Source organism: Mytilus trossulus, chromosome 3 (genome assembly GCF_036588685.1).
Source record: "Mytilus trossulus isolate FHL-02 chromosome 3, PNRI_Mtr1.1.1.hap1, whole genome shotgun sequence".
Taxonomy (NCBI): Eukaryota; Metazoa; Mollusca; class Bivalvia; order Mytilida; family Mytilidae; genus Mytilus; species Mytilus trossulus.
The window spans coordinates 37,949,161-37,975,961 of NC_086375.1; the positions used below are offsets into that span (position 1 = coordinate 37,949,161).

The 26,801-nt window shown below is 31.5% G+C and overlaps 3 long non-coding RNA genes across 3 annotated transcripts; all 3 read left to right on the forward strand.

The window, feature by feature from the left end:
* Positions 1–6,935: 6,935 nt before the first annotated feature.
* LOC134711406 (uncharacterized) lies at positions 6,936–10,151 on the forward strand. Its single transcript, XR_010106186.1, has 3 exons — positions 6,936–7,005; positions 7,311–7,372; positions 9,015–10,151. It is a non-coding gene; the product is annotated as an uncharacterized LOC134711406 (long non-coding RNA).
* Positions 10,152–11,052: 901 nt separating this feature from the next.
* Positions 11,053–12,754, forward strand: LOC134711405 (uncharacterized). The gene is made up of 3 exons (XR_010106185.1): positions 11,053–11,123; positions 11,971–12,035; positions 12,660–12,754. It is a non-coding gene; the product is annotated as an uncharacterized LOC134711405 (long non-coding RNA).
* Positions 12,755–14,603: 1,849 nt separating this feature from the next.
* Positions 14,604–18,630, forward strand: LOC134711408 (uncharacterized). The gene is made up of 4 exons (XR_010106187.1): positions 14,604–14,977; positions 15,703–15,772; positions 16,103–16,161; positions 17,183–18,630. It is a non-coding gene; the product is annotated as an uncharacterized LOC134711408 (long non-coding RNA).
* The last annotated feature ends 8,171 nt before the right edge of the window (positions 18,631–26,801 follow it).

Consider the following 26,801-nt stretch of genomic DNA (forward strand, 5'->3'; position numbering starts at 1 on the left):
GGTGTATATCCTAGCTAGTCAATGGATTAGCTGTAATTTATCGTGATATTGGTTGATTAATCTGAATTTGAAATTTACGCTAAAAAGGGTGCCATTTTAGGACCTTATCGAACATACTCCTTTTGGTTGATTATATAAGGAATCACTGTAGTATGACTAGAGGGGGCCCCCTCATGAAAAGTTCTGGATTCTGCCACTGAGTAGCGAAATAAAAATTCACTAAATTAGAAAGGGAGGCAAGTTGTATAAAATGAGGGTATCAATACGATATGGTATTTCAACAAATGATGCAATTTTGCTCTAAATTTGTGAAGTAAAATTCAGGTACACTATGCCAAGATCAAATTCATGTATATTTTACCCTTGGGAAGTGGTAAAAAACTGCTTGAAAATTAAGATATGTCTGCAAAGTATTTAGTAATTGGGGAAAATATGGTTTGGTTCAGATTAATTGAATAAGATTTTGAATTTCTGAAATTAGTTGATATTGTAATAAAAAAAAATACTTATGATTATCCCAAACATTCACCATCAACGATTCTGGAAGATTATGTCGAGCAATTTTTTTTTGTTGTAAAAGTTTTCATCCAATAATTTACAACTGTAGCCAAATAATAATTTGATTAATTAAAGCCATGGACACCTTCTCATAATTTAAAAATATTGAGATAAATATGCCGATATAAATACAAGTGGTACTTATTTGATTCTTGTCGGTGGATTCTGGAATAATTTTCATTTCATATTTAAAAATTACCAAAAAGTATTTTTTTTGAGAACATATTCAGCTTGAATACATAAATGACAGAGATTTTTATTAAGCATTTCATGTGAACAACCAAGTTAGAAATTTGACCGAAAAAAACTCAAAAAAAGATTCAGGCATACAAATTATAATATACATTAAAAACTGGATATTAAATGATAAAACCATGGAAGAAGATTGATTTAATTTGATTACAACACTATTTAACCATTGAACAAGATTTTCTTCTGAAATGCAGCAAAATGGTTTGCCCATCAATTTCAATAGTTAAATTGATATATGTAGGAAGATGTGGTATGAGTGCCAATGTGACAAATCTCCATACTTATATATGCAACAACATTTGAAGCTAAAAAAGAGGTTGGAGATTAACCCAGAGTGGAACGCCCATTTATTTAATTTCTTTATCAAATTGATCAATGCAGAAAGGGTGATAGTTGAAATAACTTAGGATGAGGTTTATTAGGTTGTAAAACAGTTTAAGGTCCTTGGATCAAATGATCAACAGATATTTATAAAACATTTTTAAACATTGTCTTGTTTGCATTGTTAGTGCTTTCGGGTGGTTGAAATTTTCAAAACAATTCATGCAGTTTTTGGTGATACACTCGTTTAAATGATAAAACTGAAATTTCAGTTTTGTAATTTAACAACTTCCCTAAATATTTTACTGTTTTCAATACATCTTGATTGTCAAATTGGAGAATAACAGTACATTTGTACTTGAAACTAAATTAAAGTTTGTCATCTGCATTTAAAGTTTCATAGCTGAACATTAATGTTCATCTTGATTTTTTTTTTGAAGACTAAGCAAATATCAAATGACCATTTCAGAAATACATTGAGCTCAGAGCGCTGCGTTTCTTATCTATTACTAACATAGTTTCTCTTTGGAGTAGCTTGCAGTTGCTAGGGTCTGGTTGTTTCTTTTGTTTTTTCATTGGTTCTTTGAATGGTGTCATGGTTTTCAAGTGTTCAGGATATGGTGTTCTGCTTTTGAGGGAATCTTTATATGTAATTCTGAAATGAAAATATTTGATATTTGTTTGGTAATTTAAGTATTAAAATAATTATAATTTTGAGCTTAAATCTGTAAAAAAGTTTTATAATTTTCGAAACAATGTCAAAAACAAAGGTCTTTAATCAAATTCTAAATTATATTTGACATATTATGATGTATTGGAAACCAAAATATTAAAAATATTTTTGTATCTTAGATTGAATTCAAATACCTTATTGTGAAAAATTACCCAAAATGTTATATACTTAAGCGTCATCAAAATTATTTCAGGGTATCTGTTTCTTAAAAGCACTGATTGCTAACAAGATAATGGTGAAGTAAAAGTAACATTTCAAAATTATAATCTACCTTTTAAATTAAATTCACTTAATGCTTTGACCAAGTGGGAAGAACAAGTATTTAAATCATTTCAAATACCCCCCTTAAACCTTCATTCTTATTTATCTGAAACTATCATCATTTCCCAGAGTTATTTAGATAAAAATCCCTAGTATTAAACAGAAGTATCTAATTATTTTGCTTCAAATTTATCATTCTTGGGTTCATTTTTAACTCTAACCCCCAATAATATGCTTTCATTCAGACATTTTACAAATTCTCCATACAAATCCCCAAAAAAATAATTTTGTGAAAACCTAAATTTGTCATTCACATGAATAATAATAATAATAACTGTCAATAATAAGGAATCCACAGTATTCACATTTTGCTTGAAAAATATTTGTAATCAAGTTTCATCAATTAGCCTCGAATGTTGTATTTAAGCGAAATAGTTGTTTGTTTCTTTGCTTTGTCTTTACACAGCTGAAAACTTTTACTTTTAAGCAAGGGAGATAACTTGTTTCAAATTTAATTACATTAAGAAATTTCTAAAAATGACATTTGTCCATTCGGCATCATATTTTTCTAAAATCAGTGTAATTCTTAAAAATGTTTGGTATAACTATTTGGTTTATAATTATAAGTACATAATTAACAACTATTTTTAATTTTAACTTTTTCGTCACATTTAACAATTACTCATCATGACAAGATTTTGACATTTCTTTTCGAAATTCCCCTTATATTTCTTTTAAAAATTGCATACAATATTCACTTTAAACATATTATAATTGTTAATGTTTGTGTCATTTTGGTCTTTAGTGGATAGTGGATAGTTGTCTCATTGGCAATCATACCTCATCTTCTTTTTTTATAACTAAGCAGGTTCAAATTAGATCATGTACCATACTTTAGGGGCAGTGGTAGATTCAGAGGGTGGGAGTTCTGGAGAGGTTGGATCCTCCTTTTGTCGAGCCTTTGACTTAAATTGAAAAAGTGACACATAGCGATCCTACATTCCCTCATTGGCATCGTCCACAAATATTCACTCTGTGGTTAACGTTTTTAAAATTTTAATAGCTTTCTTAAACTATCCTGGATTTATACCAAACTTGGACAGAAGTTTGTAAATGATCATAAGATAGTATTCAGAAGTAAATATTGTAAAAATAAAATTCCATTTCTTCGTATTTTACTTGTAACTGGACTTAGTTTTTCTCCTGGGAAATATTACATTCACTCTGTGGTTAAAGTTTTAAAAACTTTGATAACTTTCTTAATCTCTCCTGGATTTGTACCAAGCTTGGACCAAAGCTTGTTTATGATGATTAGATAGTACATGTACCCAGAAGTAAATTTTGTAAAAATAAAATTCCATTTTTCTGTATTTTTCACTTATAACTGACTTAGTTTTTCTTCAAGTTAACATAACATTCAGTCTGCTGTTAAAGTTTTTAAAATATTTATTAAATTCATAAACTATTCTGGATTTTTACCAAACTTTGACAGAACTAGGACATGCTTCTTTTAATCAAAAGATAATAAAAAAAATTAAGGGATTGCTAAAGTGAATTTGATAAGATAGCCATATTTTGGATCCTGTGGCACCTTCATCAGGATTGAAACTATAGGGAACTGCAGAATCCTGTAATGATAATTTTCATTTCACAATGTCACCATCAGGATAAATTATAAATAGGAGAGTGAAGGTAGATGCGAAAATAAACTAGATCAAAGAATGTTAAATAAAATATGTTTTTGTATATTTGGACGACATTTGACTTGCAATTATGTACCATTTACTAGGCTGGATATAGTAGACTTGCAATTATGTACCATTTACTAGGCTGGATATAGTACAGACTTGCTTACCGTACCATTTCTTCACTGGAAGCAGTACGTTTGTCTGAGCGAAGCCAATTGGAAGCATGTACCTCTTAGTGAAGCTAATTGGGAGCACATACCCTCTGTCTTGTTGCGAAGCTGATTTGAAGCAGTACATATATACCTCTGTCTGCTAAAGCTAATTAGAAGCAGTACCCCTGGCAGTGCGGTCCCAATTAGAGGCATGTAACTCTGAGGGAAGCCAATTGGAAGCATGTACCTCTGCAATATTTGATTAAACACTATTCAACAAATTTTATTTAACATTCTTTTTAAACCATTAATACTTTTTGTCGAGCCTTCAACTTTAATTGAAAAGAACATGAGACTTAGCCATCCTACATTCTGTCAGCAGCGTCATCATTGGCGATCACAAAAATTCACTCTTTAAGTTAAGTTTTTTGAAATTTTTATAACTTTCTAAAACTATTCTGGATTTCTAAAACTTCCACCGAAGCTTGTATATGATCATAAGATAGTACCCAGAAGTAAATTTTGTAAATGAAACAAATTAATTTTTCCATATTCTACTTATAAATGCCAGGATACAATACATTCACTATAAAGTTTTTAAAATTTTAATAACTTTCCTCAAATATTCTGGATTTGTAACAAACTTAGACAGAAGCTTGTTTATGATCAAAAGCTAGTATCTAGACAAACAATAGTTAAAACTTATTTCCTGTTTTTCCGTATTTTGCTTATTAATGGACTTAGTTAACCTTATATTCTGAAGTTAAAGTTTTTAAAACAATTATTAGATTCATAAACTATTCTGGATTTTTACCAAACTTGGACAGAAGCTTCTTACAATCAAATGATAGTCTGAGAGGAATATTTTTATTGATATTCCCCCCCCCCCCCCCCCCCCCCTCATTTTTGTTGAGCCTGGGATTAACAGCAAAAGTAAGCGAGACACTGGGATCTGCAGAACCTGTACAAATTTTTTGGTTGCAATTAAATGAGAACAGAACCTAGTTTGAACCCTGCCTTTTATCCTGGGTGGGAGCCCCATCTCTTTAAAAATGGCTGGAACCACCCCTGGGGGAGAATAATTGCTTTTTTATCATTTGAAGATGGAAAAAACTATTTACGTTATTACATGGGATTTGTTTCCAAATGGCAGAAAAGAGGTGTTTCCTGTCTTGTGTATTGACAGGAGCTAGTTCTGACTGTTATCCTCCATTTAAGGAACCAGTCATTCCCAAAGTTTACCTTGTGTCAGTCCATCTCTATTAATGTCAAGATATCAGTGATTTCTCTTCTCTTATTTTTTGGAAGCATTCTTATGAAAAACAAATTTTGACATCACCGATTAATATGGTTCATGTATCAAACTTAATTTGGGAACAAAAATGTTACTTTTGAATTGTAAATTTTGAAACTATTTCCTTCAACTATTCTAGTTTAATGATTTTATTACATGGAATTTGAATTTGGACAATTATTTTTTAATTTAAAGAAACAGGATTTTTTGAGTTTACAATATTTCATCCTAAATTTTATCCTAAATGTAAAGATTTCTTACAACATACCACTATTTTGTATTATATTTGTATTTTATATTATCAGCGTTTCTTTTACCATTGAAACTTCAAAGGAAGATTGCACTCACGTTGAAGTTGTGTTGTTCCTAGTATGAAACTGGTTGAGAAATTTCCCCCCATTTTCCCGAAATTTGTGAAATTTTATTAAAATTTACAGACAGTACTCGTTTGTGTAATCAACTCCTGCAGTTATAATTTTTTCTATTCTTGAATTAGATTTTTATTTAAACCTTTGTAAGAATGTAACAATTTTTGTTTAGAACTCACATGATGAGCATGCAAATTGATTAAGGTTAATCGTCATCACAAATGTTTGACCTTTATATTTCCATATATTTAAATTTCAGAAAAGACCATTCTCCTTTGTTGATGGAAAATATGAACTTGCACAACTGAGCTACTTCAGGCTATGATCAATTTTTGTAGAATTATTTTCATACTTATGATGTGTGTGAAGAGAAACTTAAAACAAGGGAAATTTTATTAAACTATGCTCCAAAATATTAAAAAAATGTTTGTGATTTATAGGTGTTAGCCAATAAATATTCTGTTCTTTTTTTATAACCTCTTTTTTTAGGTATTTACATATCAGATGTCTGCTAACTAATATAAGAGCAATAATTTGAGCTATGTAAATAAAAAAAATGTAAACATAGTTCTAAATAAAAATGGAAAGAGAAATTGTGGGTATTTAAAAAAAAACATTTGGTCAATTTTCAAAATTCAAGTTACATGTATAAAAGCACATCTGATATTTTTACTGTTTTATGTATGAGTTCAAACAATTATTTTTTATATTGAGAATTACTTCCATGCTGCCATGAATGTAAAAAGAAAATATTGTGAGATGCTTTGGAACATTCTTTGGACAATTGTATATTGGATTATATACAACGGAAAGGACATTGGAATATTAAAATGGATTCAGTGAACTGGTTATCACAAAGAATTATGTTGAAAAGCATGAAAAGTAGCCATGGCAGCAGCTCCAAGGAAGATGGTTACATAAATCTTCAACCAAGTCTGAGGCTTCACCAAGAAAATAAGAAGGCAAGTTTAATTAAGCCAAACATTTTCTATACAATCAGTAATTTGATAAAAATTGTATATTAAGGGCATATGATAGAGTTGATGTTGCTAATGTAAAATGTTATTTTTGCCATTCAATGGGAGATAACTCATAATTTACCTTTCTAAACAATGGAATATATTTAAATTATTATTTTTGTGGAGTTGAAAATTCAATCAATAAACTTAAGACTTACTGTTTTTGATTTTAATCTTTTATATTGATTTTACAGTTATTTATGTTATAGTAAGAAATTGGAATAATGTTTGGTAAATGTCAGGGAAATTGAAATATAAAGTATATAAATTGTAAATTTTCATATATTTCAGGTTTTTTTTGTGAGATTTTTTCATGGTGTGGGAATAAGACTTGGAGGTCCAATACAGCTAGTATATAGGTAGGTGCCAGTATACAGTTTCGAATAAAATAAATGTTTTATAAATATTCTTTTTAAATTTTATGTGGTTCAGGCTTGAAAGTTTCTAAGAGTTTGGTTTCTAGTTTACGCATTTTTTTTTTATCAGTACAAACATAACGTAATTTTGAATATCGAACCTAATTATTTAGTTTGTTGGATTGCTATCTAGTTAATATATGTTCTCAGCCTCTATTACACATATATAACCTATTTCTTTATAATTTCATATGGTAACAGTGATCTTTTGAAACCATTCTGGTAAGACTTAACACTTTATATTTCAGATTAGCATCAGCTTGTCTGTAAGGACTGAGGCTGAGAATGGCCATTGGAGCTGACTAATATGGTAAGAACCAATACATAAATTAATGAGTCATTTAGCCAAGAACATGTAAATACCCTAGAATGTTATGCAAAGAAGTATCTATAATACTAAAATTACGAGGTCCAATTTGTCAGCCGTCATCACGTAAAAACGACGAATCAAAGAATTCAACTTTATATATTACAAATATAGTACAAAGGTGTAGATTAAAAATTACACCACTCCAGGCCCTTTTGTTTTCCACGTAATTAATATTGCCAATAATTAAGAAGTTCCGGGTCGAGTCCGATACCGATACCAATAGTATATTCATCTGTTACCTATTACCTTATCTGTATGTTCTGCAAATGACAGGCGCACCACCAAACGGTGTATTCAGGATATTCTATATGCACGGGTCATAATCACAGGGTTGACACTACTAAATTGTCAAATTTTTACCTATTGTAGTATTTTAATCAGTAAGGCTTTATAAGATAACAATACGAATACTAAAAATAAGGCGTATAGGTACAGTTTTCAATTTGTTAGCGGACATGACGTAAAACAGCGAATCAAAGAATTCAACTTTATTTATAACTAATATAGGACAATGCTGTTGATTAAAAAAATACTCCATACTAGGACCTTTTGTTTTCCAAATAATTAATATTACCAATAATTGATAAGTTCCAGTTAGACGGTTTCAAACAGAAAGATTTGAAAGCAGAGAAAATTGTGATAACTATCTTATAATCGGCATGACTTTATCAGATGACAATACTAATACAAAAATAAGTCTTGCGCATAGTTATATACTTTAATTCAGTCAAGGACCCGCGATATCACGGGTGTGTTCTAGTTATATTTTAATTATGCAGATCTTGAGACGTAGTAAACTTTAATTTTTCTTGAACTATAACTGTGATATAATCTAAAGGAAGGTATCAAGATAAATAAAGGAAATAAAAAAATTATTCAGTTACTTAGAAAATCTTACTATCTGTAAGTTTTCTAAAATTGTTCCCGTATATACATTGTATAATGAATGGGATGTGGACCATCATGTGGTATGATTGCCACTGAAACAACTATCTCCCAGAGACCAAATGATATGTAAGCAACAAATGGTCACTATGGCCTTCAACAATGAGCCAAACATATACCTTACAGTTAACTTTAAAAGTTAGAAACATGGCAAAATGTGAAACAATTCAAACAAGAAAACCAACAGCTTGATTTATAATGAAACCATGAAATAATAACAATTATCGCTATTTTGTGCATTTTTCCTTTGATCTTTTTTGTGATAATTTTCATATCATGCTTCTCGCTTGAGATGGAAAAATTAACGCTAGAAACTAAGGAGACCACGTGGCATTGCTAACAAAATTGACATTGAAATTGACAAGGTCGTCATAGGTAAAATAGCGATAAACAGATTATCATTGGTCATCTCAACGATAATCTATAAATACGTGGAACAACAACCAACTACTTGTCATCCCTTGTTTGCTACTGAAGACTGGTTGTTTGTAAATTCAGTCTACAGAATCACTTCACAGCAAAGTAAAAGCAATGTTCTATTGTTCTATGCATCATAAGTGCATTTATTAACTAGTTACTTATTCCTTTGCATTGAATATTGTTCTGAAAGATATTAGAATGTATATTTCTTTTTCAGGTGACTTCAACTGTGGCTGCAGGAAATTATTGTGCAATACAACTGAAACCAAAAAGAATGTAATTCAGACTATTTTTGTGTATGTTTTAAAAAATGTTCATATTTTTTTACCAAAAGAAAAAAATTTAAAAATTGTAAAGATTCTCCATTTTCAACAAAGCTGGAAGTTGTTGGCTAAATTGATACTTCATAATTTTCCGATTTTACATTTAGACCTACTCTTGATATCTTAATTATGGTCAATGTGTTATCAAACATTTCCAGAAGGTTAAAAATGGAGAATCTAAAAAAAAAAAGAAAAATAATGTTATTTTGTTAAAATGTACATTTTGGTTTTCTGATTTGTTGGATGTATCTCTTTTTTTCTTCATTAGTTTGTTATTTTTTTGCAGTGTTTTTAGCTATAAAAAAGATTATTTCACAAGAAGCATAGAAAAAACCACATCTTGGTGAGAAAAGATTAATTCAGATTTTTAGTGTTAAATGCCACAATAAGCAAGATTTGTTATATATCTTGGTGTCCATTTTTTCAATTGGTTGAGAAAATCGGAGTAATGGAAGTGAACCACCTAGGTGAACAATGATGTACTAAATATTTTTGTTAATTATTTAAATAATTTATATCAAATTATTTATTATTTATTATAGCTATACCATCTTGTATTTTTGTTAGATATAGCAATGATGTGGAGTCTAAACAGTTGAAATTTTTGGCAAAGGGAGGTAATAAATTATTCCCCTGTTTAACTCCTCATTCTTTTAAATTTATTATTTTACTTAAATATTCATATGTATAAGTTTTTTGTTTAATATCAGATGTATACTAGCTAACAATGACTATTATTCAGAGTTCTGTAAATAAAAAAAAATGTAAACAGAGCTCCAGATAATAGATTTAAGGGTGGGAGAAATTAGGGGACACTATCGGTAGAATTGATTTGGTGAAATTTTCAAGATACATGATTAATTAAGAGTGCATCTGATATTTTTTTTATTTATTTCTATAAATAATGGACCAAAAACGAAAAGATTGCAATTAAAATAATGATGACAGCCACTCTGGCAGCCAGGAGAGCAGCTCTAAGGAAGATGGTCAATAAAATTTTCAACCAAGTCTGAGGCTTTACCATGAAATTGAGAAGGCAAGTTTATTGAAGTCAAACAATTTCTATACAATTTCTAGAAATATTTGTTAAATGTACATATTCATCCTTATTTTCTGCATGAAAAACATCTTTCAATAATTTATTTACCAGTTTAATATTTTGGGATACCATTGTCAAGGGGTACAATCAAAATCACGTGATGGATATACACACACCGGGAATAACAGTCGAGCAGACTGCCGGAAAGGTAAGTTGTCGTATTTACTTGTTTATATCAATGAAATTTAATAAACAAGGTAGTGCATGGAATGTCGGATACTATCTAGTTTTGAAATACACAATTATCATTGCTGGAAATCGTGCAGTTAATGCTAACACTTCGACACAAAAATTCGTTGAAAATTTGGAACTGTGTCGAAGTGTTTACAATAACTGCACGCTTTCTAGCAAAAACAATTGTGTATTTTAAAACTACATACTATCCGACATTAGGTGTGCCAACTTATTAATCAAAATTTAATTGATATAAACAAGAAAATGCAACTACTAACCTTTCAAGCGGCGAGTTCGACTGTAACTTCCGGTGTGTGTATATCCATCACGTAATTTTGATTGTACATTAACAAGAATTTCTATTACAATTGCAGGAGTAAATTCTAAGATAGGAATTAACTTTCAAGGGGAGACTAGCACAATTAACAGCAAGATTTGTTCATTCAATGGGAGACAACTCATTTTCATTATTCAAATTAGTTGAGTGCAGAATTCAAATCATAAACCTTGACTACTTTTGTTTGTTTTTCAATCTTTTCAAAATATGTGGATTTTATACTATTGGTACTTGAAGTAAGAAATCAGAAAAATGTGTAAATCATTCTTTAGGTTGACATAGAAATTGGTTTGTAAAATTAATAAATGTGTTAATTTCTTTTTAGGTACTTTCTGTGGCATGTTTTCATGGTGTGGGAATAAGACTTGGTGGTCAAATACAGCTAATATGTAGGTAGGTACCAGTATTGTTAATCCTGTTTAAAAAAAAAAACTATAAATAAGATTATTTTAAAATGAATACTGACTTTTTTAGGGTTAAAGGTTTATAAGAGTTTGGTCAACAGTATATACTCTTTATTTTATCAGTATCATATGACAATGGTCTCTTGGCAAAGTATGGCCTTATAATAGATTTTAAATTTCAACTTTTATCATAGAATATCAAAGGGGCCCCAATTTGGATCTTAAATGGATATATTTCAAGAAACTTAATGTGACTTAAAATAAATCGCTACTTTATAATACATTGTAGTCTCCATAATTAGCTATATTGGGAGATATTATCAAAATGCTAAAATTTTTTGAATTTTCTTACCTAAAAGCTTAAAGAATACCTTTGATCCAAAATGTTTTGTAACTTATAGGAACCAAGGGTAATACATGTATTTAAATAAAAAGACGTAAACTATTACTGGATATGCTAAAAACTGTTATGAATTGTGAAAAATTGGACCTTAATTGGCGCTTTTGCGAATACACCAGAATTGCATAATCAATATGTCATAACTTAATAGTTTATAGTGTCAGGTGCCAAAATGAAGTGTTTATTTTGTATCAATAATGATACCAGAACAATATATATGTTAAATTTGTAGTATTTGGGCTTGATTTAAAAAAAATAAAAATCTTAGGGCCAACTTAACCCTTTTAAGCTACTCCTTTTAGGATTGAATTGTGTTGTTGGATTGATGTCTAACCAATGTTCTCAAAACCTATCGCATATATAACCCATTTTATATATCATAGATACAGTATTTCAGAAGTTATCCTTTAAAACAATTTTGTATTTTATATTTCAGGTTAGCACCACAGCTTGTCTGCAAGGATTGAAGCTGGGAAACGGCCATTGGAGCTGAATTTTATGGTAAGAAACTAAAATATTGATTAATGAACTTTTAAATTCACCATGTATTTTTTTATGAACACATGTATTTTGAAATATTTTCCAAATTAATAGTTTTAATTATACTGGTTATCTGGATTGGGTATTTAAGAATAAAGAGATGTTATAAGATTGCCAACTACTCAACTATCAATAAGAGAAGCAAATTACAATCACTGTAGGACCTTCAGCAATGAGCAAAACCTATATGAATGTAAATAATGCAACTGGTTGAATATCACAATAGGAACTTGTATTAATAAATCTAATCTCTAATGCAAAACTTTGAGGCCAGATTTTTCTGAAATCTTGGGATTATTTATCTTGCATATTTATCCATTTGTTGAAAAATCACAAGAATAGCATGCAATAATTTCTGGTTTTACAGTACCAGTTTTAAAGGCCCTGCCTGAACATAACAAAATGTGAAACAGTTTCAAACTAGAAAACCAATGCATTAATTCATACAACTAATAAAGGAAAATAAACATGATGCACATCAACCATTGATTTTATCATCCTTTTTTGCTAATAATTGTAAAAATCGGTATATCGGTTTGATCTTGTTTTGACAAATATGTTTAAGAATGTTTATTTCTATTTCAGGAAGCTGTGGCTGCAGCAATGATTATGTGATAAAACTGAAGAATGTTATTCAAATTTTTTTTGTATATATTTCAAAAAATGTAATTTTTTATAAAAAAAAAAAAAAATAAAAAAAAAAAGGTGTAAAGATTCTCCATTTTCAATTGGATTGGAAGCTTGTATTTACAATTGTTAGATCTTCTTCGTTATTCCCCCACCCCCTGTATCTCTATTTCATTTTAACTTTGAAAATGAATTGGAACAGACAAATTTTACTTGTCAACTTAATAATGGTCTGTCTAGTCAAAAGGCCTCCAGTTGGTTTAGAATGGAGAATCTAAAAAAAAATATGTAAAGTGGGTTTTTTTAGTTTCCTGAATTTTTATATACATTTTGTTATTGCTCCCTTTCAATTTTTATAAATTCCAGATTTTAAGTTTTGGATTTATGGGGCTTTATTCATAAAAAAGGGGGATTTTTCACACCTGGACAATAACTCAAAAAGGCTTTCACCAATGTCCATGAAACTTTGGTGAATTGTTTATATCTATTGACATAAGCTCCCTATCCTTTTTATTAATTTTAGATTTTACGTTTTCTTAAGTAATGAATTTTTATACTTAAAAAAGGGGGATTTTATGCAGTTTTGGTGAAACTTAAAAGAGCAACGGCCGTATCATGTGCTAAAGCGCATCCCTTTATTGAAATGTGTTGTAGTTTTTGTCATGCCTGCAACTTTTGTTGCAGAAAGCTCGACATAGGGATAGTGATCCGGCGGCGGTGGCTACGGCTGCGGCGGTGTTAGCTCACTTCTTAAAAGCTTTATATTTTAGAAGGCAGAAGACCTGGATGCTTCATACTTTGTATATAGATGCATCATGTTACGAACTTTCCGTCAGTCACATGTCCAATATCCTTGACCTCATTTTCATGGTTCAGTGACTACTTGAAAAAAAAGTTCAGATTTTTTGTAATGTTAAATTCTCTTTTATTATAAGTAATTGGATAACTATATTTGGTATGTGCGTACCTTGCAAGGTCCTCATGCCTGTCAGACCGTTTTCACTTGACCTCGACCTCATTTCATGGATCAGTGAACAAGGTTAAGTTTTCGTGGTCAAGTCCATATCTCAGATACTATAAGCAATAGGTCTAGTATATTCGGTGTATGGAAGGACTGTAAGGTGTACATGTCAAACTGGCAGGTGTCATCTGACCTTGACCTCATTTTCATGGTTCAGTGGTTATAGTTAAGTTTTTGTGTTATGGTCTGTTTTTCTTATACTATATGCAATAGGTCTACTATAATTGGTGTATGGAATGATTGTAAGGTGTACATGATTAGCTGACAGGTGTCATCTGACCTTGACCTCATTTTCATGGTTGAGTGGTCAAAGTTTAGTTTTTGAGTTTTGGTCTATTTTTCTAATACTTTATGCCTTAGGTCAACTATATTTGGTGTATGGAAATATTTTATGATCTTTATGTCGGTTTCGCAGGTTTTATTTTACCTTGACCTTATTTTCATGGTCCATTGCTAAGTTTTAAGTGTTTGTGTTTTGGTCTGTTTTTCTTTATTTATAAGCAATAAGACAACTATATTTGTTGTATTGAAGAATTGTTAGCTGTACATGTCTGCCTGGCATGGTTCATCTGACCTTGACCTCATTTTCATGGTTCATTGATCAATGTTTCATTTTCTTGGTTAATGTTGAGTTTATCATTATGTGACAGTTGTAATAAAGCTTTATATTTAGGTCTATCAAGATAGTATCAAGAATTAGTAAAGAAGGCGAGACATTTCAGTGTGTGCACTCTTGTTACATATTATTATTTCTTTATTTTAATTATACAAATTTTGTATTGTTAAATATTTAAAGGGTGTGGAGTCTCAACAGCGTGAAATTTTCAGGACAAAAGGGAGGTAATTCCTTTGTTATACTCATTATACTTGAAATTTCCTGAGTGTTTATATGGAATAGAACTTTTTTAATTAAAATATTCACTTTTGTACACATTTTCTTTAAATATCAGATGTATACTTGCTAAAATTACTTTTATTTAGAGTTCTGTAAATAAAAAAAAATGTAAGCAGAGCTCTAGCTATAGATAATAGATTTGGAGGGTGGGAGAAATTGTGGGTAACTACAATTGATTAGGTGAAATTTCAAAAGACTTAAAAAGTGCATCTGATATTTATTTTTACATAATGTTATTTCTGAAAGCAAATGGACAATAAGATGACATAAACCACCTTCCAGGTTAGGATAGCAGCTCTTAAGGAAGATGGTCAATTAAATCTTCAACCCAGTCTGAGGCCTTACCATGAAAAATATGTGGTGAGTTGAAATATTCCACAAAACTAATGATCATATTATTATAGGCATTTTAAATTATTTGTTTATAATGGGTTTGATTTTGAGGACATCTACATCAATGCTGAACAATTTTATAACACATTAAAAAGAAGATGTGGTATGATTGCCATTGAGACAACTATCCACAAAAGACCAAAATGACACCGACATTAACAAATATAGGTCACTGTACAGCCTTCAACAATGAGCAAAGCCCATACTGCATAGTCAACTATAAAAGGTTCTGATAAGACAATGTAAAACAATTCAAACAAGAAAACTAACGGCCTTATTTATTTAAAAAAAATGAACGAAAAACAAATATGTAACACATAAACAAACGACAACCACTGAATTACAGGCTCCTAACTTGGGACAAGCATGTACATAAATAATGTGGCGGGGTTAAACATGTTAGCAGGATCCCAACCCTCCCCTAACCTGGGACAGTGGTATAACAGTACAACATAAGAACGAACTATAAAAATCAGTTGAAAAAGGCTCAACTCATCAGATGCACAGAAATACAAATGGATGTGAACAACAACTTGTATTCAATTGAATTGTTTTGTACCTTAGGTATCAAGTTAACATACAGAAAATGATAGTATAAGACAAATTCATAAGAAATGTGACAAGGCATAATTTTGTTACACTTTTAAAAAAAATCTTATGTACAATTTAATCTTAAAAACATTTTTTTCCAGGTTGTTGAAATTACAATGTTTTCATGGTGTGGGGAGTAAGACTTGAATATCTGATATTGTTAACATGATGGTAGGTATACAAGCTTTTAGTTTTTTTCATAATTTAATAGTAATTGATATCAATTGTTTTTTTAAAGGTTTGAAATACTATACTATATGATAAAGTACAAGTTTATTTTTGTATTGCAAACTTAATAGAATTGAAAATAGCAATCGAGAATGAGTTGGAGAGATAAAAAAAACATACAAAGAGCAGAAAACATAACCATTAGTTTGATTTTGAATACCAATTATTTTCTCACAGAATTTTGAATGTTATTCGAGAACTTTTAATCAATTATTATGATCTATATATATTTTTTAAAGTTGCGAATAACTGACCTTGAACTTTGTTTTACAGGTTAGCATCACAAGTTTCCTTTGGGTAACTTGCTTGAGGAGTAAAGAGAGCTGTTTAAGGTGAGAATTTATTAATCAACTAACAATTTAAATTTTAATTATACATGTATCTATGCCCCTAGATATCTATGTATCCATTTTTACTGATTTTTTGTCCCTTTCCTGAACAAGAAATATGAAGGGGATATAACCTGATATCAAGTAAAAAAATAGCTTTTATAAAAAGATGCATAATAACTGCCTTACATTCAGTGGTTCATATATTCGTTTCAACTTTCAAAAGAATTTTATTCCTACATTTTTAACATAAATTTTGTGTGGAGTAAGTGTCAACTAAACAACAAATAACATACCGTAAAATTGATGTTAAGGTGGTACCCAACACTTTCACTAAAATTAATTTGGCTCGTTTATATTTTCATAAAATTTTGACAAAGTATTGCTTTTGACCCTTTGACAAAAATATAAAAATTTCAAAAACGTTGAACGAACTATTTTATCAGATAAATTACACTGATTATATAGCAGTTTTACAAACACTACTTTTGATCATTAAAAAGCTTAATCCTCCCTAAATAACACAACGTAATTAAAACGTTTAGCTGATTTTACAGAGTTATCTCCCTGTAGTGTAAGGTACCACCTTAAGTCTCAGAAAAGTTTGGAAAGTTTATTTTTGTCTTCAGGAGCCTGTTTCTGGGGTTGTATATTGATGTGTTACATATTTGTTTTTTGTTCATTTTTTGTACATAAATGAAGCCATTAGTTATCTTGATTGAATTGTTTTACAGATGTCATTTTGGGAATCTTTTATAGTTGACTTGATAATGGTTTATGGGCATTGCTCATTGTCGACGGTCATACAGTCTATAGTTGTTTTAAATTTCTGTATCATTTGGTCTCTTGTGGAGAGGTGTCTCATTGGCAATCATACCACATCTTCTATTTTTTATATTTCACATTCAGTGATATCAGGTTCTTTTTTTATTTGAAAAATTGCACATTAAATGTTATTATATTCCAGAATAATAATTAATTCGAAATCAAACAATAATTAAAACTTGACTTTATTTCTTTTCAGTTGAAAGTGTCACCTTTGCTGCCTTGTGTGGTACAATCTTCAGACAATATCCTGCAAACTGTGGCTGAACTGTTACTATCTTTTTTTAGTAGAATCCTTAGACAGTAATCTTGTGGCAGAATGAGTTGTAAACAAATTGTTTTTATTCCTGTATTGAGTTTCAAATTGGATATTTTTTTATTTATATTATTTGTATTCCATTTGCATTCAATTATTGTTTTTTAATTGATGAATCATTAAAACTTAAATTTTGCGGGGTCCTAAAGGACTTTCTTAGAGGGGGCCAGCGGGGATATTTAATAAAGATTAATATGCTTAGAAATTTGGTGTGAGTAAATAAACTTTACTTTTTATTTTGAAACAGCATGTGATTAAAAATATGAAATGAATTGTTAAACATATCCTTGGTGATCTAATAATTTTTTGCACAGATCAAGATATTTAGTCAGTGGTGGATCCAGAAATTTTCCAGGAATATGGGGGGCACTGACTGCTTCAGCGGGGCCCTGCTCCAGTCATGTTTTACTGATTCCCTAAATATTAAACAAAATTTTTCCCACTGAAGGGGCCCTCTCAAAAATCCTCTTAATCCACGTCTCTGCTATTTTGTTTTTTTATAACCCAGTAAATAAGTTGAGTTTGTTCTCAAAAAATAATTTGATTCATGTACTTTTTATTGTAGCATAAACATAGCTTTAATTTCCTTTGTTTAAGAATTGTAATGTTTTTTTAATGTCATTTTTAAAAGTTGGCACTAATTGAGGATTCTGTTGTTTATGGAATTCTTTTATAAGTTTGGTTAGCAATAAAAAGTGTTTTTTTATTAAACAAAGAATAATTACTCTGTTTACAGAATTTAATACATGTATCAAAAATTAGACATGATTTAATTTAATTCATAATGCTTATTTAATTGGAAATTACATTAGGATTATCTCCCCCTAATTAGTATTCAAAACAATATTATAAAAACAACCCGGAAAATAAATAGAATCCTCAGTAATGTCAACATTTATTTTGTATAAATGTAATATTATGCTAATGATACAAAACCCATGATGCAGATCCTTTTCCTCCTTTTTATTGTAGAGATAATTTACAGACGTGTCCAAAATCATATCCCTAGAATCAATTTGTTTTTTGATATTCGTACACACCTAACAAAAGCAGATTGTGTTTGGTTTCATTTGGATATTTTGTATCATTGTGATATATCATAATAATTATAATTTGTAAATAAAATATATTTGAAAAACCAGCCTCATTTCATTTGAATTTGGATAAGTAAAGGGGGAAGAGATTTCTGTGGTCCACGGTATGACACACATGCAGATGATTTATATTTCCATTAGGTGTCGATCATCATCATTCAACTTTTTTAAGAATTTTTTGTGTAATTTCTTTGCTGGTTTGAATAAGACCCAAAATAAACGATGCTTTAAGCACTATCTTACAGAATTGATCATTGTGTTTGCTGATTACCATCATATAGCTACCAATGCTGTTAATAGGTGACTATAATGCTAAAAGGATTTATGTAAAATCATAATTATGCAAACTGTAGAAGAGGCTCGATAGCTCCATATCTGTATGCAGATGCCGCATGGTGTTTCATTATACATTTTACCCTATATTTCAGGTTCAATAACCAGGGTGTTTTTATGCCCCATCTATGATAGTAGAGGGGCATTATGTTTTCTGGTCTGTTCGTCCGTTTGTCGTACCGTTCGTCCGTCTGTCCCGCTTCAGGTTAAAGTTTTTGGTCAAGGTAGGTTTTTTTTAAGCTGAAGTGCAATCAACATGAAATTTAGTATGTATGTTCCTTATGATATGATCTTTCTAATTTTACAGCCAAATTAGACTTTTGACCCCAATTTCACGGTCCAATTAAAATAGAAAAGGAAAGTGCAAGTTTCAGGGGCTATGGAAAAAAAAGTTTGTTTCCAGGTTTTGGTGAAAAATTAATTTGTTTTGGACCATGAGAAAAAAAAATTTTGGTTTCACCCTCAGCTGCCACTATGTAATGCTAAAATTGAAAGAAAAAAAATGTTTTTGGTTTGTCGCTAAAAAAATATATTGTTCTTCGCCAAAGGCGAAAAAAAAAGTTTGCACAGGGAAAAAAAACCATAGCCCCCCCCCCCCCCCCAGAAAATCAAATGGTTGCAACCTTATGTGTAATATGGCTGACTATATATTTGGTATATTATAAAGTTATAAAAAAGGTATACATGTCCTTCATACAAAGATTACATCAGTGGTCTTGTGTTATTGCGTTGGTTTCAAGTTGGACCCCCTGGCATGTTAAAACCAATGATTTAAAAAATGTCATTTGCTGCTGCTCTATTTGTGGATTGCACAAAGTAGGCTTAATATTCACGAACCTGTCCTGAATATGCATTTAATTGCCACAGGACTTTAAACAGCAATTCATTATTACCATCCTGAGGGAATGCCTAGCCTAAACAAGTCATGGTTCAGTGATTAATGTTCAGTTTTGTGATTATGTATTTGTTTCTCTGAAACAAGGTAATTCTTCATGTTTATTTATGTTTTAATGGATGGAATGATTGTATGGTGCACATGTCGGTCTAACAAGGTTCTTCTGACCTTGACCTTATTTTCATGGATATTTGTTCATATCTAAATTTTGTGATGAGGATTATTTCTTGGATACTATAAGTAAAAGTTATAAGAGATATTCAAAAAAGGGTCAACATGTTTGTCTGATGAGGTACATCTGACCATGAACTTATTTTCATGTTTTTATAGCGCCTGCAACTTTAGTGTCAAAAGCAAGACTATCTAAGCCATCCTACATTTCTTTTGTAGTCTTCTACAAATATTCACTCAGTTTTTGAAATTTTAATAACTCTGTACTAAACATGAACAGAAGTTTGTTTACAATCAAGCTAATATTCAGATGGAAATTTTGTAAAAATGTATTTCCTGTTGTTTTGTATATTACTTACAAGTGGTCTTAATTTTGCTAGCCTTCAACATTTTTCGAAATAGTGAAACATAGCAATCCTACATTCCGTCGTCGCCCCCACAAATATTCACTCTGTGGTTAAAGTTTTTGAAATTTTAATAACTTTCTTAAACTATCCTGGATTTGTACCAAACTTTGACAGAAGCTTAAAGCTTTTACAAAAATCTTCTCTGAAACTACTGGGCTAAATTAAACTAAACTTGGCCACAATCATCATTGACAGTGGCGTAGCCAGGGTTGAAATGATGTGGATGTTTCGCCGAGCGGAGCGAGGCTAAAAAATTTTGGACCTTTTTATGCAGAAAATTATTTTTTATTTAAGCACATGTACTCCCCCAGAATCCGACACTAGTTACATTTTTGTTTAAATTCAAAATACCCACCTTTTCATATATTTATATTTTCAACTGAATTTTATTGTTTCCTCGAAAGTACCTTCATTTAATTCATGAATATTGCATTTAAAAGTTTCCCACCTAATTTTATATTTGACATATCAAAAACGGACCCATTACAGCGGCACTTTTGTATAATTAAGGAACTTCGGAATATAGGAACTGAAGTGACTCTTCTTTCCAGGAATTTGCGTCTACAACCTTAGGTTTTTGATTTTTGATTACTAGTATTTAGCTAAACGCGTTGCAGGAGACATAAAAATACCGGGCCTCCGACCAACCGGTCGTGTTAGCACTCTCATGTGTACAATTTTTGTCAGATTAAGTGAAACTCATATCATCAGCAATGTCTTTGACACTTTCAAAAATAAGTAATATTCAAATATTTTTAACCAGTTATGACCCTTTGAAATATAAATGGTAATGGAAATCCCATTTTTTATCACGTCGTTTACCATGTCACAAAAACGATATCAGGAGTCAGGATATGGTGTTTTAGTTGTTAGTTGCTATAGTCAGATGAGAAGACATCACTTCACTAGGTTCAATTTCAGAGGAAACATGTCCAAGGGTCTGCGTTTCATCATCCTCTCCGCTTACCTTAATTAGCCGATAACGTAGATTTTTTTGACGAACAACAAATACTGAATACTCAAACATTCACTTGCCACTCGACTGGGTCTGTGTACACTATATATTGCAATGTAACTTGCAAAATCCAGAATGTTGTATACCTCCTTCAGTGTCGATGTGGCATGCAGTATGTTGGCGAGACAGAGCAGCCATTTAACAAACGCATGAATGGTCATCGAAGTGACTACACTTGCAAGCCCGACCTACCCGTAAGTCGTCATTTGAGATCACCTTGACACACACAAGCTGATCTCAAAAACCTTACCATCACGATCATAGACCACAACGAGTGTTGGTCGAAGGTCGACAGAGTCGCTCGGGAAAGATTTTGGATAAGAAAGTTACGGACAGTCTCCCCAGAGGGCATAAATGAAAAAACATAGAACGAGTCCCTCATTTTCCTGTGACCACCTGTTTCAAACAACGCCGGATTTAGTACTGGCTTTACAGTTCCAAATTATTTTTTAAAATAACAGTTTAAATTACAGGTTTTCATTGATTTGGGATGATGTATAAGTACGTTGCCACGTTCAATTATTTTACTCATTATACAAAACTTTTTTTTCAATCACTATTAGACTGCTATTCGTTTGGAAGGCTTTGATATGTAAGTTCTGTTGTAATTGCCCTGCCGTTTCATAATTTATACCATCCTGGATCGGTTAGGACATATTTTATTTTTTTGATTTTTTTGTCTGAGGACTGCCCTCAATGCAGTTATTACATCTCAACTGTCACATCCTTTGGAAATCTAGAGTTGTGCCATTTCACATTGTAAATAACTATTTTTATTTTTGGCATATTTCTGTAGTCTTTGCGGTGTGTTTGGAAATTTTAAAATTGTTCCAGCGTTCGCTTAAATTGTATAAATCAAGATTTTGATAGAGTCTCAATTTGAATTGACATGATTCATTTGACATCGTGCTATTATTGAAGAAGGATATCTGTTATCCGAAATATCTAATATTTGTATATTTTATAGTTATTTTATGGTGATGTTGTACCCTTTTTGACTTGTTATATATTATATTTTGTAGTGTACAGAATCATATTACATGATCCATCGCCCTGTAAGATTGATCGTTGACTATTTTTTCAGTCATTTTATATATATATACTTATGAATGTAATTATTTTCTGTGACTGTATATTACATTAATTTGTAGGATCCTTTACTATAGATAATTTAGCTGATCTGTAACAATAACATCTTCATGCCTTATATATCATGTACTGTAGTACGCCGCTAGATTAAAACTGACGTGGAAAGGTAACACATGCCCACCGAAAGCTCTTTTTTTGAGAGCCCAGGTGGTCGTGTGGTCTAGCGGGACGGCTACAGTGCAGGCGATTTGGTGTTACGATATCACAGTAGCATGGGTTCGAATCCCGGCGAGGGAAGAACCAAAAATTTGCGAAAGCAAATTTACAGATCTAACATTGTTGGGTTGATGTTTAGACGATATATGATGTTATATATATTGACCAAGCAAAGCGGTATATGTGATTTAATCTGCACGGCTTGGGTGACCCTTCTTCACCCGAACGACATAGGAAGTATATATGTATGGTGACCTTCATAACTTGCTGCTCGGTATTAAAGGCCATACCTGCATCTAAGTGTTTAAAATGAAACAATAAAGATATTATGCATTGCAACTTGGAAGGAGAGTTGTCTCACTTCTTGTTTATATTTACTTCCGACATTATAGCCTTTTGTTTTTATCTGAAAAAAAACTGTTTACTTACACAAGCCCAACAACAAGTGCGGGTTTATGCACCCTTCATAAAAAAAACGACAATAGAATAAAAACTCACGTGTGAGAAAGTCCAGTTTTTAACTTAACTAACAATATTGCTTTTGCTGTTCTTGGAGATCTGTTTGCAGACTTTTTCAATTTAGACACACTGAAAACCAAAAAAATCAAATTGCTCCTTGGTGATTCCGGTCAGGCTCACAATAACTTCATCCGTAAGAGAATTTGGATCATCGAAGTCTAATCTCTTTTTCTTAGCATGAGATACCATACCCCGTAATCTGTCAAGCAGCCAAATAATGTCGGACGCATTTAACTCAGATGATGTTTTTCTCAGTCTGGATACATCTATCTCTGTCCCTGTTTTTAGGTTTTACCGTCTAGATGACCCGGACAACATCTTACACCAGTTGGTACTAGAATACCTTGTGTTACAAACACATGTAATCTGGCCTTTTCTGGCATTGTCACAAATGGACCCTTTGTTGTAACACAGACACAACATTTTCTTGAAGTTTTGCCTACTGTAACGATCGGAAGTGTTATTGACTCGTTCCGTGGTGTCAGTGTGTTTTCTGTTGACCGAGATACCGGTGCAGGAACGGTAGTGTCAATGTCAGTATTTATATCTTCACATTGGGCGGAATGCCGATAAAACTGCTGTCTGCATTTGTTACAAATGATAGCATTTTCAATAACGTTCTTGTTTAAGTTTTCGAAAAATTGTTTTTGTTGTGAAATTTTTCTGCTATGGCCCTTTTCGTTATGTGTATATTACACACACAGCATTTAGGCTTCATTGGTATGCAATCAATTCTCTGATTTATGTACGGTAGCACCTACTTCAGTTTAACGAATTGCTCCTTGTATAGTCATAATAAATGTAAACACAGGAATAGGAAGTAAGTCAAGAGTATTTATATGAAACCTTGTTGAAAAAAAATCTTGACAGCGCGACACGCTACCGATGGAGCCACGGAGACTACACATTTCATGATCGTTACTAAGCTCTTATATAGGTACAAATTCATGATGTTCCACTTTTTTTTTGTTAAAAAGTTGTTTTTTAGGTATTAAGAACACACCAAACCAATTTCAATTTCAAGGGGGGAAATTCTGTAAATAACAACAATTTCAAAAAACATCATTTTGATTTGGTTTGAAGTGTCCTTATCGGGGGATTCCCTGTTTTTCCCACCTAAAAACACCAGAAATCTCGCATATTGGACTTTCATCCTTTTTGAGGGTTAACTTAACTATTGATCACACATATCATAATATATGTAAATCGAGATATTGATCAAAAAGCATTTTATTTTTGGGTTTTTACAGTACATTTTATACTGTCGGCACTTTTTGAAATTGACCCTTCTGTGAAAAAAATCAGGACAAATTGGCCCTACCTCTTTCAGTTCTTTAAACTTTTGAAATGTCCGCTAATCATCTATATTTAAATTGATTGGATAGATATTGTTTAAAGCTGCAGTTATTTGGTTTTAATTAGATGTGTTTAAACGGAGAATATGTACCCCCTTTGACAAAAGACCAGGAAATTTCAAATGACCTTTAATCTAACTTTACAGATGATTTTTTTTCAAAGAAACACTTTTGACGATATGAATGTTTTGCTTTTGTTGTTATCTTCATATAGAAATATCAGTATACTTCAAAAACATAAAGACCTTACACATAAACAGCATAAAACATGGAAAATCATGTCGAAAATACCCCCCCCCCCCCTTGTCCCACTCTTAACGGCACAGGTCAGAGACTTCAAAAAAGGAAATGTTGATATGGGACGTGAATTGAAAAAAAAGAGGGAATATTCTTTCATATGCTTAACAATGAGTATTCTTGATATGACATTCGTGTTAGACAATCATTTTCTCACACAAATATAAACATTTGGACCGAACGGTAATGAACAAGAGAAAGGGAATATAAAATTGACTGCGAATCGAAATTTGAATGACATTGTGTACGGACAACGGGAAGTAAAATGGTCTTTCAAATCAATTAAAGAAAAAAAGTTTAAAAAAAGTTTACACGTTTATTTCAATTCAATTTGCTAGGAATATGGTGAATAATGAGTTTCAACCACGAAAATACGAGAAGGGAAAATTATTCTTTATACCACCGCTTCAAAAATAAAACGGTTAGCCAAGTTCATATAGTATACAGAAAGTACAGAAATTTGTGCGTGCATTGATTAATTTATTTTGAAATGAGAAAAAGTTATGTTGCGCGATTAATTAGACCTCGTTTATGTAAACAGCCCATTAACACAAAGCGTGTATTTTTAGTGATGAAGAAGATCATTTAAATGGACCTTCAATTACAGTTTCTTTTGATGGTGCTTGGGAGAAAAGAGGAAGTGGAAGAAGCTACAGCAATTGCTTGACAGGTATACCAATATGCAAAGAGAAACTATACATAGCTAAAACAGAGCCCAATCCTTACCCCGAAAAAAACGCTTCTTATTTGCTTAATGATTTTTTATGCCCAGAGGCTAGGCGAAGGGGGCATTAAGTGTTATCCGTGACTCTCCTTCCATCCGTCCCATTTTTGTTTTTACATTTGATTAAAATAACCCTCAATGTTAAAAACAACAATTTGCAGACATGCAGGGTTCAAATTTTGGCAGTGAGTCGCTTTCTTTTCTAGACTTATGCCCCTTTCAAATGGGAATATTCTAAGTGTTTTAATTTCCCCACTATTTCTTACGTCATGCAAATTTTATGAATGTCGTATACATTACTGAGAATCACAACATGTAAACCGGGTTCGAATTTCGGTATTGGGTTATTTGCCGTTCTAAAATTATGCTCTTTTTAATTCGAAACATTTCAAACCTTTGGGTGGGGCATTTGTGCACCCAGATAAATTCTTCTTTTACATTTTATACATCCGTTTACAGGACGTATTTTACCGTTATCCGTCCTTCCTTCCGTCTGTCCGTCCGTCGTCAATATGTCGAACATTAACTAAAAACGCTTTAACCAATTATCATATAACTTTGGTGAATTGTTTATATCTATTGTTGTGAGCTCCCTTTCGTTGTTTTATGTGACATTGAGGATTAATTGAACTTTTATTTGTTGATAGTCTGACAACAGATGTACTAAGTATTGCACAACATCACAGTGTATTGCACAACAAGACATCTTTAATTGAATACTATTTCAATTGATATAACCAATTTCAAGTTTTTGTGACTATATTTATTCAGAAACCTATAATATGGCAAATATTCAATTAAAATCCTTCTTCGGACCTGAATCAAGCTTGAATATTGTGTCCATTTTTGCCCAAACTGTTCAGGGTTGGACTTCTGCGGGCGTATACAGCTGCGCTCAGCGAAACAGTTTATTGATGTATATTTTTCAATATGAATGCCGTTATTTATTCTTATCGATTTCAAACTTATCTTATAATTATATTGTAGGTCATGCTACAATGATAGGTGAAAAAAAGGGAAAATGTGTGAGTCAAGAAACTAAATCATCAGACTGCAGAAAATGTAAGTATGGGGATGAAAAGAGAGATGGACATCACGATCGTAGTAGGAAAAATCATACTGGAAGTGCAAAGTCGATGGAGTCAAACTAAGCCGTTGAAATGGTACAGGAGCTACAATGCTGTGTGCATCGCATAAAGATGAATGATAAGACTTTTTTTTTTTAAAGTAGTAATACCAAAGACTTATTTTGAATTGTTTCTTTTTCAGGTACTGATTGTGGTATCATTCAATTAGCTGTAACATATGACAACCACAATTAGAATCGGCATATGGTACCCAGTCAGCGTATCTCGCCATCTGCTTCTAAAGAAAAGTAGTTTAATTT